Genomic DNA, 14,736 nt, shown 5'->3' on the forward strand with positions numbered 1-14,736 from the left:
ACTTCTGTAAAGCAGGTAATTTATTTTTTAACGCTGTATTTCAACTGGATGGGTAAAATTAATAACTGTCACAAAACCACTTTTAATATATCCACTTCTATCCCTTTACTGGAACATTTCCTTAGATGAATATTTCAAACTTTATAATTTTAACCATGAAAATAAAAAAGGTTTTTCCTAAGGACAATATTGAAATCAATTGAAAGGGTGGAGAAAAAGTCTGGACTCACTAGTTTTACAACATTCTGCATCATACCTGTCTCGAAAGACCATGATATAAAGGAGGCAGGATGATATAATGAGAAAGCTACAGATTTCAGAATTAGAAGAGGAAGGGTATTATGTAATAGAAATGTGACAAGAAAATCACAGAGAGCAAACCAAGAGTTATCTTTCCTGATTCCATCCAACTATATGAGAATTTGGGATCCACTACCCACAAAGCAGTCACACAGAGCTGAAGTCTTGACATTTTAATATAATCTAGTGATTCTTGAATGGCCTCTTACTCCTCCCCCAAACCATTATGGTAGAAAAGATGTAGTGATGTGTAATTTAAGAAACCGCATCTGACAGGTACTCCCTTAGTTTGTCCTTCAGGTACCACAGGAAAGGGTTGTTTGGCTCTCTTCCCCAAATTATAGTACACTCAAACTGCAAAACTGCTTTATGTTCTGATGAGTTTGAAGCATCAGTCTCTTAGAAGATTGGAAAAGTAATTAGACATTGTTCCTGAATCCTCTTTCCTGTTGTCATTTTGTCAATTTATGCTTGAAATCTTAATGTCCAGCAATTATTTTGTGTATGAGAATAAAATACCTCTTCCATATGATTCATAATGTTCATTTATAATCTTTCTGCTCTTCCTTTTGTGAAAAACAAATCTAGATGTGAGATGTAACCTAGCTTATAACTAAATTTATAAATTTAAAAAATACTTTAAAATTCATACATAAGGTTGCAATTTAATGTCTATCCATGTGAGAAAGGAGAAATTAAACTCTTTTGTTAGAACTAGGCTCACCATAGCTAAATATGTTTATAGAGTCAGACAAAATTTTTTACCAAATGCCCACTATATACCAGTACTTTGCAAAGTGCTGGGAATAGATCAAAAAGCCTAAAACAGTCCCTGCTCTCAATGAGCTCACAATAAGATAGGGGAGACAAAACTTTCCAAGAAGCTGAAAGCAGGATGTGAAGGGTGGTTGCCTTGCACCACTAGCCCTAGACTGGGAAATGATCTAAGGAGGAGAGTTTCATAGTTGATTTCATTTTGTAGAATGATGAGTTTCTGGAGATGAAGTTCAGGAAAGTAGCTAACAGGGAGAAAATAAGGAAAATTTGCTGTGTGCTCTCCTTAAATGATGGCTAATCAAGGATAAGTTCTCAGATGTCTACCTTCTACCGTCTCCAACCAGAGGTAAAGAGGGGACCAAGGGGCAAGGGTTCCTGAAAAGTGAGTTTCAGAGTTGATTTCATCTTGCAGAACGATAAGTCTCTGGGGATGATAAAGTTCAGGAAAGCAGCCAATCTAAACTAAAAGCCTAGATACAAAACAGAGAGAAGGACAGGCATCGTTTCATGGCCCTTGAGGGTCCAGCAGTTTCCCTTTAAGTCTGAAATAGAAAACTGGATTTATAGCCAGAGGATTCAAATGCTAGCTCTGTATCTTACAGCATTTTCAATGCTTCAATTTTCTCATCTATAAAATGAGGGTGTGTACTACATAATTTATAAAGGCCTTCTAGACCTAAATGTATGATGACACATTTCATTGTATCCTTGGTTTGAATTCTGACTCTATCCATGCCTACTTTATCACATAACCTCAACAAATAATCCATTATTCCCTTGAAATTCAATATGTCTATCTTTAATAGCAAATAATGTTTTCATTACCTATTAAACTGTACTGATAGACTAGATCAAATTTGTTAATGTATATAAATTACTTTTAACTGCAAATTACACTCCCAGGAAAATTTAGTATTATGAATCCCACTATATTGGGGAAAGTGTATATTGTATGTTGACACAGCACTAGAATAGACAAAACATGTTTGTTTACATCTCTTAGGTTTGTATGGAAACCCAAATTATGTTTCACAAATGTGATGGTATTTGTCTCTCAAAAGCTGGCACAGGCTGCTCATATTTGTTTGGGAAGTCCAGGGTAGAGCATATGCTTCTGTCAGTGACGTCAGCAATCTGTTCTCCTGCATTACATGCACTCTTAACACTCCACAGCTGAGAGCTGAGTCAAGTTGTAGCCTCCAGTGACTATAAATTCGACAATTATTTTTGAGCCTAAACATATTGGCTTCCTAATGACCCAAAGTATAGAACTCTCCTTTGGCAGAACCACAAAAAAACTTTCTTTTTTGCCCCTGGCCCTGGTGTTTTCAGGACCATTTTGGGAAAGTGGTTATGGGTGACCAAAATGCAATTTAAAACATCCAGAGGCTAGGATGGGGGCTGTTCACTCACTTTTAATTGTTTCCAGAGCATTTGTTTGAAAATTGGTTAGATGATGCATCACATGCTACAACAATGCCAGCATGCCAAGTCCACTGCTGTAATGCTTGGCACCAGAAGGAATTGTGCTTAATTCAACACTCTGTCAAGATAGTGAGTTCTTTCTACAATTATTTCTAAGGTGTTTGTGCTTAGACGCTGTTTCTATTGGCGAACTTTGGAAACTGGAGCTGCCTTTTCCCTCTACATACACTTTAACTCAATATGGTATAATTTACATTATTTTAGGACTAACAGTTGTTTCAATAATGAGGGATGGAATGTTTACTGATAATGACTTTTCACAGGAACAACAAGGCAGTGTCTAGAAAATATCTCTGTTTTGCCAATATGATTCTGTCTTGGTTGGGTAGAATTACTGGCAAGGAAGTAAAAGGAAGGAAGACAATAGGAGTTGCAATTTTAGGGGAGGATATTTTAATGACACAAGCTACCAACAAATCATAACTAGAATAGTTGAGACTTTTATCCAGGGCACCAAAAACACAGAGGAGATGGACAATGCCTGTATTATTTCATCAGTTAGAAACAATTGTTCATCATCTAGGTACCAAGAAAAATCAAATTCATTCATGTTCTCAAGTATATGAGTATTCCCTGTAATGAAACCGATAAAAGCCTTCCTATGCCTAGCCATCCTGTCCAATACTTCTATGAATCATCCAATAACTTTATCACAAATCTCCCATCACCACCACATGCTCATAGCCTTCCTCATTTCCACCTAATAAAATGAGGATACCAGGAGAACCCTTGCACTTGGAAAGTTTTCTTTTGCCCCTGCCATATGACCACCCCATCTTTTTGTCTTAATATAAATTTCCCTGATCCCATTATTTAGTACTATAATTCTTTGACAGTTCCCTTTTCTTCTATGTTGTAAGTAGCTTACTCCACACATGTAATTCTCCATTACAATCTGTGTAATAGTATTTTTCATTTCATTGAATGCTGTTATGTTTCATATCAACCAGGCACACAACAGCATCTGCAGAGTAACAGTATCAGATAAATGGGGCAGCAAGGTGGCTAAGTAATAGAGCATCAGGCCTGGATACAGGAGGTTTGGATTCAAATCTGGCCTCAGCCACTTCCTAACTGGTTGGGCAAGTCACTTAATCCCAATTGCCTAGCCCAAACTGTAAAGTTCAGTATCAATTCTAAGACAGAAAGTGGTTTTTGTTTTTGTTTTTAATAAAGATAGTCTAAAGAAGCCTAGGATAATTAAAGGAGCATTATGATACATTCTTGTCCTTTTTTGTTACTTTTTATCAATTACAAGTAAAACAATTTAAATATATATATATATATATATATTAATTTTGAGTTCCAAATTCTCTCCATCCCTCTCGACCCATCCCTTATTTTTTGAGAAGACAAGCAATTTCATATAATGTGGTCATGCAAAATACATATTTTATATTTGAGATGTTGCAAAAGAAAACACAGATATTTACTTAAGAAAAGGAAGTATGTCCTGATCTACATTCAGAATCCATCAGTTCTTTCTATGGAGATGAATAGCATTTTTCATCAAAAGTCCTTCAGAATTGCCATGGATCATCATATTACTGAGAATAGCTAAGTCTTTAAAAGTTGATCCTCGGAGAGAATTGCTGTTTCTATGTCAAATGTTCTTCTGGTTCTGCTCAAAACCTTAATTTCTCCTTTTTAATTCTAGGTATAACTCAATAGCATAGTACCTGTCCTAAGTATACATATTCAAGATAAAAAAAAAATCCATAGATTATCCATCCAACTCCATGTCAGAGTCTAGACAATAAACACTTTTTATCTACTTGGTCTTTCCATTATGGATGGTCAGATTTTATTTCTTGGGCAGGTATATATCTCATCCAGAAGGTCCTTCAATATTTATAAATAGGATCATTTATATATTTCAAGGAATCTCCAATGAGTTTGAAATGGGAATGAGAGACATCTTAATGGGTAGGAGTCTTTAAATTGATGCTTTATTGTATAGAATCAATTTTTCCTATAATCAACCAATAATAAAAATAATGTGATCCTATGTGCTCAACATTTTCTGTTTAATTATTGAAGTAAAGATTTGGTCTACTATGAAATATCATTTGTAATAGCCTGCCTGCCCTCCATTGATGCTTTCAATAAATGAATATCATAGTGATTTTTTTTTATAGATGGAGAAAGACATATAGGTTCACAGTTATATTCTTTATAAAGATGTTTCTCCCCCACTTACTCAAATAAGTTTATCTTAAAAAGATGATTTTGCCAACCCCCCTTCTAGGCTCCTTAGACCAGGATAAATTTTACTGTACTTGCCTAAGATACAAAAACTAATAACCAATTTAGGTTGGCTCACCACCTACCCCACTGAGGCTATATGTACACATTCACTGAGTTTTTTTCCCCCGAGGAAAAACACACAGTTCAATTTGAAACAAACTGCTATTTTCCAGGTGATTCACTGAATTAAACTAATTTTAAAATAATCCAATTTTGGACTGAATTAAGCCTTCAGATTCACACTGTTTACATATGCAGATATAAAGCAAGCCACTACAACACAAAGAATGCAACTATATCAATAAATACAAGCATATTTTAAATACTTACTATAAATAGCAGAAATAATTATTTAGTACCTATAATGCATAGGCAGTGCTCACAGTCCTGGGCCCTGGAGGAAATATAAAATTTAGGTAAGATGCAGTCATTATTTTCAAGGTTTAATAGGAGAATAAAGAATGCCCACAGGAAAATATAGGTATCTAAGTGGCATAGTAGATAGATGACTAAATTAACATGTAGTCAGAATGACTCAAAATCTAATCCTATTTCACATATCTACTGTCTGTGTGACTGAACAAGTCACTTCACCTCTATATGCTTTAGGTAACTCATCTATACAATTATCATAATAGCATATATAGTTGTTATAAGGATCAAAAGAGAAAATCTACATAAAGCACTTCGTAAAACTAGAACCTCAATATAAAGTCTAGCTATATTGGCTATAATAATACATGTTGAATGGATTAAAAATGAAAAAAATAGGAGTGGGTAGAGAAAAGATAACTGAGTAGATCAATTGGTCAGCTGAGTTCTCAAATCATTCCCTAGCAAACAACTTTAAAATATCTGCAATTGACTTCTGCAGTGGCAGAGCCAAAAAAAAAGTTAAAGTAAGATATTCTTCTTGTCCAAGACAAGTTTGAGTCACTAAAGGAAAGATCCTTGAATTCCTACAAGTGTAGGGGCAGACCCAGAGCCCAAAAGAATTAAAGAGCAACAATGGACCTGGAGACAGAAGCACCAGTATCTCTAGGAAGCTCTTATACCAAAGATGGTGAAGTTACTTGGGAATGTGGAAAGGAAAACTGAATCAAGCTCTGGATTTTCTGCCACTGAGGTAGAGCAAACAGTAGTTGGAATGCTAGAGTGAAGATGATGGACAGTGATGACTGTTGGTGGAGGGAGGTGTGACTTGGAGAGTGACAGTTGCTCTACAGGATTCTCTTTCCTGGCCCTTGGACTGGAAAGAGTTCTCTCTCCCTGCCTCTGGATAGAAGTACTTCTATTCCTGGATATTTCTCAACTGTATGCTCTACCTGGATTCCTGTGACCATGTCATTGAACAAAAGGATTTAAGGGGGGCGGTTTAAACTGTAAGACCAGTCTTTAGGGACATCAGTCTGAAGAGAGGCTTAAGCAGCTCTAAAATTCAGAATCTTTTCTTCCTCTTGCTGTCTACTGCTAAGACTTTGAAGTTAAGAAAGCTAGCATAGATTAGCATAGACAGGAATAAAAAGAAACCCTCTACAAGCCTGCAAGGCCTGGTCTCAGCTCAAAAGCTGAGAGAGACTCAAACTCAATCTGGGGAAAAGTATAGGAACCCCTCTTCCCTCTACCCTTATATCTTCCCGATCTGAACTTGTTATTAAATTCATCTTGAATTAAATAACCCACAGTTAGATAAGAGGACTATCATTTCAGGGGGACATAGAGGGAGCAGAACATGAGCACAGTCATTCAACCATAAACAGTTCTTATCAGACCAATGCAAGACAAACTTTGTCTGAGGGAAGGCTTGTCCCTCAGGGGGTCCATGCTTACCTGCCCTGGGGTATCTTCAACATCAATCAATACAGAAGACATCCCCTCAGGCTAGCATAGTTGGTCCATTTCTTGGGAACCCCATTTTTCAAAGACAACTTCTCAGCAGGGGATATCTCTCTCCTTTTACCCCACCAGCAGCCATATTCCCGCTGTCCCTGCAACTCCTCCATTCCCTGTTACAAAACCTTCCTTATCCCCTGTACCTTTTCCATCTTCTACAGTTCCTTTAACTATTATAGGAACAAGTCAGAAACAAATAATAGGGCACCCCTAATTTAATTCTGGATGCAAGATCTGATTCTAATAGATTATTCTTTTGCCTATATCCAATTTCGGATCTAGTTTAAGGGTGAAAAGGAACAATCTCAGTCAAGAGGAGTCAGGGACCATTTGGGTCAGTATTGCTTTTGGGAACAAGGAATCTGGGGAGCCCAAGGGAAAATATCATTTCCTGTCTGAAGTGAACAGTCTATGAGAAGCTTTGTAATCCCATTGCGCTTCTGGAGTAAAGATCATACTGTGAACAAACAGAACAGTCATGATATCTCTCCCCAGATGCCATCACTTCAAAAGCATCAAAAAGTTCTAGACTCCACAGAACTAGCTCTGAAACAGCAGTGTGAAAATATCAGATGCTTAGGATCATAGACTCCTCCCAATCTCCAGGTTATGCTGGGTACAAAGTCAAACTTTCACAGAAAAAGTAAAAATAGGATGGGAAAGTGAACAATCAACAATAATAAAAGTCACTATAAAAATCTAAGAGTAAAAGTAAACTTAAGGAAAAAAATTCAGAAGTAATGAATTCAAAGCAGTTGCAAAGTCTCATGAGGGAAAAATATGAATTGGATACCAGCCCAACAAGAAATCCTAGAAGAAGTAAAAATATATTTTCAAAAACAAATAATATTTGGAGAACAAAATTTAGGGAAATAAAAGAAAGCAAAAGAAGAAAATTAATCATAGACAATTAGCAGTTTGTTAAAAAAGAGAAACAAATGTACTAAAAATAGATTTAAAAAAGAATTGGCCAAATGGAAGGAAAATGGCAGAAAAGTTCACTCAAGAAAAAAACCCTTTTATGTTTCTTTTTAAATTATTTTATTTATCTCATTAAATAATTCCAAATTATATATATTATTTTTCAAAATCTCTCCTTACTGGCCCTGACCTCTCCTTAGGAGGTAAAAAATCTTAAATATATTATACATGTGAAATCATTGAAAATATTTCCATTTTTTACATATTGCAAAAGAAAACACAATAAAAACAATAAAAATAAAGAAACTAAAAAGAGCATACTTAATTCTCCTTTCAGAGTTCATCTGCAAGACTAAGCATTTGGTTTGTTCATTGCCTGTTTTCATTACTTTATTTTTTCTTCTCTTATTGCTATAGGAAGTATTTCTAATACCATGTTGAATAACTGTGATGTTAATGAATATCCTTGCTTCATTCCTGATCTTTTTGGGAAAGCTTCAAGTTTATACCTTTAACAGGTCTTCCTTTTAGATAGATACTACCTATCATTTTAAGAAAAGTTCCATTGTTTCTTATGCTTCTTGTGTTTTTAATGGGAATTGGTGTTATGTTTTCTTAAAACCTTTTTTGTATTTCTATTGATATAATCATACTTTTGTTGTTTTTGATATTGATATGTTTGATAATGTGGATAATTTTCCTAGTACTGAACCAACCCTGCATTTCTAATATAAATTCTACCTGGTCCCAGTGCAAATCCTTTGTGATATATTGCTGTAATTTCTTTGCTACCATTTTATTTAAAAGAAGAGACTGAAAAAATAGAAGAAAAATGAAATATCTCATGGTATATAAACTGAATTGGAAAATATATGGAGGAGAGATACTTTAAGAATTGTCATGATAGAAAAAGAATCTTAGAGGTGTCAGAGCCAAGATAGCAGAGTAGAAGCAGGAAAATCTCAAAACACTATGAGAATCATCTTTAACCACCTTAAAATAATACTTCAAAATTAATACTGGAGTAAAAGAACCAACAAGGAGATGGAGTGAAGCAAGTTTCTCAAAGAGAATGAATTAAAAGATAGGCAGAGAAGATATGATTCCCTGGGAGGAGAGAGAACATAGATAGCCCATAGGTACACCAAGTACTGGTGCAAGCCAATAGCAACTGCCTCCTACTGTCCCACATCTAATGTTCCAGGCTTTAAACCTGGGCCCAAGCCAACATCCAGGCCCTGAGACCCTGCCAGGGCCAACAGCAGTGCATAAATTTCCACAAACACCTCTTAAATAAGTTCTAAGCCCTACCTAAACGCTAGTGCAAAGCAGTTTGTAGCATGGTTGGCTGCTGCAGGCCCAGAGGGAGGCTCTGAGCCTCTGCCTAAACCCAAACCAAGACCGCAAACCTAAACCCAAGAAAGTCAGCAAGGCACCTAGTGGGTACAAGCCTAACAGGAGGCCAAGAGTGCTTTTCCAAGCTAGCAGAGCCCCTACCCAAACTCAAGAGGAACTTACAGGACAAGGAAGTCCTCAGTATGCCTGACCTGATCAAGCTCAGAGTCAAAAAAAAAAAAAAGCCCATGCTCAAGTCTCAGGCTAGTCTCTGAGCCCCAGCAAAGGAGAGCTGATAGTTTTCTAAACTCTGCAACAAGCCATCAGCAGTTTCTTTGTGATTGAATAAGTAATGACAAATGATTTTCAGAGCTCACAGCCCACTGCCCATCATACCACCTTAAAAAAAAAAAACTGAAACTTGCAGAAACACAGAAATAGAACTGAGGTTAACAGCAAGGAAAACCTGAAGTTAAGAGAGTTCCCCTTCTACCCTCAGAACAGAGTTCTCCTTTAAGATTAAAGTGAAAATAAAGAAAAAGGCTAGGAAAATCAACAACCAACAAAAATCAAAATATATAATCATAAAAATTGTTTATGGCAACAAAGAAGTGTAAGGCAGAGATAGAGAAGGGAACAGTGAAAAAAGCAAATACACTTGAAACTTCAAAGAAAATTCTGAATCAGTCTCAAGCTCTGAAAGATGTAAAAAAGGTTTTACAAAAATCAATTAACAGAGGCAGAAGAAAAATGGGGAATAATTCAAGAAGAAAATAAAAGCAGAATTGGCCCAATAAAAATGAGGTTCAAAAGTTCACAGAAGAAAAGCACCTCTTAAAAATAGTTTTGGGATACTACATATGAGACAATCAAGAAATAAAAAAGAAGAAAAGGTGAAATATCACATTGAAAAAATAACTGATCAAGGAGAGGCAACTTAAGAATAATGGGAGTATCTGAAAGCAATGATTAAAAACTACAAAAGCCTGGACATGAATTAAAAGGAAAAGTGTCTTATATTCTTGAACAAGAGAGTAAAATAGAAATTGAAAGAATCCAAAGATCATGTCTGGAAATAGATTTCCAAATGACATCTTCCAGGAATATTACAACCAAATTTAAAAGCCCTCAAGCCAAGAAGAAAATAATGTAAACACCAGAAAGAAACAATTCAAATGCCATGCAGCTACATTCTGGATTTCACAGTTTTTAGAAGTCTCCACAATTAAAGGATCAAAAGCCTTAGAATATAATTTTCTAAGAGGCAAAAGATCTAAGTTTACAAGAAATAGATTGGATGGATGAATATTGACAAAAATATAAATTGGTCAGGTTAACAAAAGAGGAAATAGAACACTTCAATAATCCAATTTGAGAAAGAAAACAAATGCAACAATCCATCAATGGAACAATTAATTGTGATAGATTTAGCTACTAACAGCAATACAATGATCCAGAACAATTCTGAGGGACTTATGAAAAAGAATGCTATACACCTCCAGAGAAAGAACTGGTGGGGTAGGAATTCAGATGAAAATATATGATTTAGCACTTGTTTATTTATATATATTTTGAGGTTTTAGTTTTATAAAATTATTCATTTACAAAATGAATAATATGGAAATATGTTTTGTGTGATACTATATGGATAACCCAGATTGAATTGGTTGCCAGTTCTGGAAGCAAGGAAGGAAGAAGGAAGGAAAACAATTTGGATCATATAACTTTGGAAAACTTATGTGAAAATGTGTTATAAAATTAAAAATAAGCGAAATAAATAAATCACTCGAATAGAGAAATGCAAATCCAAACAACATTGAGGTACTACCTCACACCTATCATTTTGGCCATCATGACAATAAAGGAACTTGATAAATGTTGGAGAGGATGTGGCAAAATTGAGACATTAATACATTTAGTGGAGTTCGGAACAGATCCAACCCTTCTGGAGGGCATTTTGGAACTATGCTGAAAGGGTCATAAAATTGAGAATAACCTCTGATCCCATAAAAGCACTACTGGGACTATATACCAAAGACATAAAAAAAAGAATGAGAAAGGATCTGGTTGTCCAAAAATATTTATAGCAGTCTTTTGAACTTCACTCATTTAAATTGGATCAAAGAAGAAATATATATGTGTATGTATTCATGTATATATGTATGTGTGTTTGTGTGTGTGTGTTTGTGTATGAAATAGTCAGTGTTTGGTTGTTAAATCTTCCCTCATTCTCATATCTCAGAGTGGTCAAAAGCAAAACAAACCAGAAGAAGAAAAGGAAGAGGCATAGACGAATACACAGAAGAAAATAGAATGGAAAGAAATACACAGTTAGTAAATATACCTATAAGACAATCAAGAAATAAAAAAAAATTAATAAAAAAGAAGAAAATAAATTTGAATGGTTATGAATGTGAATGGGATGAATTTATTAATAAGAAAAGCAGATAGTGGAATAGATTAAAAACAAGAATCTAAAAATATGTTGTTCATAAGAAATACACATGAAACAGAGAAACACAGTAAAATAAGGGACTGGAGTAGAATCTATCACCCATCATCTGATGTAAAAAATAGGTAGAGATAGCAATCATAATCTCAAATAAAGCAAAAGTTCAGAGACATTTAAATTAGAAAAATAAGAAAACTATATTTTGCTATATGAAACCACAGGCAAGGAAGCAATTTCAGTACTAAACATATACGCACCAACTGCTAGAGATTCCAAATTCTTATAGAAAATTTTAAATAAATTATAGTAGGAAATATAAAATAAAACTATAGTATTATCAGATCTCAACTTTGCTATCTTAAAGATAGACAAAAATGGCTATTAAATTGATAACAAATAAATCAGGAAGATGAATAAAAAGTGAGGAAATTTAGTTATAATAGACCTCTTGGACAAATCTGAATTGGCATACAAAGTCAGATACCTTATCTCAGCTGTACATGGCACCTTCACAGTACACTATTGTGTACTAGGACATTAAAAAGCTCATAACCAAAGGCAGAAGAACAAAAATACTAAATGTACCATTGTATAGATTAAAATTTAATTGAAACCTAAATAATATAACTCTAAATAATGAGGTCAAACAAATTATAGAAGAAAATGAAAATTTTATTGAAGAGAATGATGACAATGCAATAATAATGTGAGCAGAGAAATAAAGTGTTCTTCCTCTTTTATCAAGGAAGACCCACAAGACTCTCTAAGTATCTTGCTTTTATTTACTGTGAAGAATATTACTTGGACTTTGTATTATATTGCTGTAGTATAAAGAAAACAATTCCAAAACAAGCTAGAAATAAGAAATTTTAGAAGCTTGGTTGAGCGACACACTATCTCCAGTGAAAAGTATAACTTTACTGACATTATGTTTGCCCTTACTGATATAAGTTTATGTAGGACCAGGAAATAAATCTCTGGGAACTCTGGGAAAGGAGTCCACTATGCAAGTCACTTTCTTGTTTGTTCATTTTTTTTTTGGTTTGGTTTCCTCATTTGTAAAATGGGGATAATAATAGTACCTATCTCCCAGAGTTTTCATGAGGATCCAGTGAGATAATAACTGTAAATTGCTTGGCAACATTCCAAGTACATGGTATATTCTATATAAATGTTAGTAATTATTATTGTTATGCATAAATGTCTATATTATTATATGTGAAATGCAAGATCATATAAAGAATTACATAGGGAAAGAAGTTACTTCTTTTCTCTGCCTTTCCCACTTAAAATGTTGTTCCTTCTTGGTTAGCCATCCCACCTGATTGAACTTTCCCAGGTTTTCTCTTCCAGCTCCTTTTTTAATTAATATAATTTTTTACAGTCCTAATATATCCAATCCAATTTTACTTCTAATTATCTAGGTCTAGATTACCTTTAACATTTTTTCCCAAGTCACCTTCTTTCTCTGAATCACCTCTGTCCTATTATACTTCTCAATTCTTTTCCAAAATTCTTAATTTTCTAATTATCTATATTTAGTCTATCAAAAAATAAAAATGAAAACTGCATTTAACATCCAGAAAATAGCTTGGGGTTTTGTTTGTTTGTTTTAAAAAGAAGGGTAAACAAACAACAAGATAAGGGATTTTTTTTAATCACTCTAAAATTTTCCTATTCTTAGGCTCCAGGCATCCAGTCTCCCATTAGCCAGAAAACAACATTCGTTTGGTATCTTTCTTTTAATAAAAGTTCAGACCTCCATAAACCCTTCCTTACCAAATCAAAAACACAATGATTTGAGGGAACTGAAAACCAAATCTAACAACAGGTGAGAGCTAGGGGACTCTCTTACTGGGCTCAACTTAAAAGGTATGCCCCCCAAAAAGCCTGAACTCTAGAGCACGTGAGTTTAACAGGAAGGAAGAAGGAAGGTCCCAGGACCACTCCCCCACCTATAGTGCTGAGCCGCCAGTGGTGGCTAGAATTTCTGGAGGGGCAAAGGCACTAGTCCAGAGGGAATACTTTGCTGGCACAGCTAAGCCAGGCTCATGGTGTTGAACACAGGTGGCATAGAGGCAGCTGGAGAAGAAACATAGAGCAGGCAGCCTAGCTGCAGCCAAGACACTCGATTTGCCCGCCCCCCCTTTCTTGAGGTTTTGGCTTCAGGGCACATCTAGCTTTGCATATCAACTCTGCCTTAGATCAAACTTATTAATAGGGCAGATAAGAAGCCTTCAGAGGGCAGGGAAGCTCAAGCTCTGACACCCTCTCCCACAGACTAAATTGAGAGACTTGTGGACAAAGCTCCAAAGACAAAGGCTACAATAAATTACAGGCAAGTGAGAAGCCCAGTTCCTTTTCAGCTTCTACTGCCAGCTGGGGAAGATCTGACCATAGGGTTCATCAATACCATAAGCTTAACCTGATCAATCAACAGAGCAAAGAAGATGCCTCTTCAGGACAGAATACCCCAAACCTACAGATTCAGCAAATACTAAGAGGAGCAAGACTACAGGCAATTACAGGAGTTAAAGAAGGGAAAAATATAAGTAAACAAAAGAAAAAGAAAAAAGAAATGACAATCAACTGCTACTATCCAGGCAATGAACAAAGAGGAAATGGAACAGATGAGAATCAAGGAACACCAAGCAAAAACACAGAAACTCCAGCGATTTGGACACAGACTTTAGAAGAACTCAAAATATAATTCAAAAAACAATTAAGAAAGGCTCAAGACAACTGGGAAAAGAACTTAAAAAAAGCAAAATAAGTCATCTAGAAACAGAAAATAGTGTCTTGAAACCCAAAATTAATCAGCTTGAAAATGAAGCAAAGGAGATGAAAGATCAGAAGAAGGATGACCAAAAAGTCGGGGATAAAATTCAGTATTTGAAAACTAGAATCCAGAACTAAAAGCAAATGACTTCACAAGGCAGCAGGAATCTATAAAACAAAATCAAAAGAATAAAAAAATTGATGAAAATATGAAACACCTCATCAATAAAATTGAAGATCTAGAAAACAGTTCCAAGAGAGACAACTGAAGAATCATTGGACTACCAGAAGATCATGCCAAAAAAAAAAAGAGCCTGGACATCATTCTACAGGAAATTATCCAAGAAAACTGTCCCAACATTCTAGAGCAAGAGGGAAAACTGAAGATTGAAAGAATTCACAGAAGACTCCCTGTACTTAATCCTCAATTGACAACACCCAGGAATGTTATAGTCAAATTCAAGAACAAACAGACCAAGGAAAAAATATTATAAGCTACTAAGAAGAAGTGATAATGATACCATGAAACCACAGTTATGATAACAAAA

The sequence above is a fragment of the Monodelphis domestica genome, chromosome 6, assembly GCF_027887165.1.
Source record: "Monodelphis domestica isolate mMonDom1 chromosome 6, mMonDom1.pri, whole genome shotgun sequence".
Lineage (NCBI taxonomy): Eukaryota > Metazoa > Chordata > Mammalia > Didelphimorphia > Didelphidae > Monodelphis > Monodelphis domestica.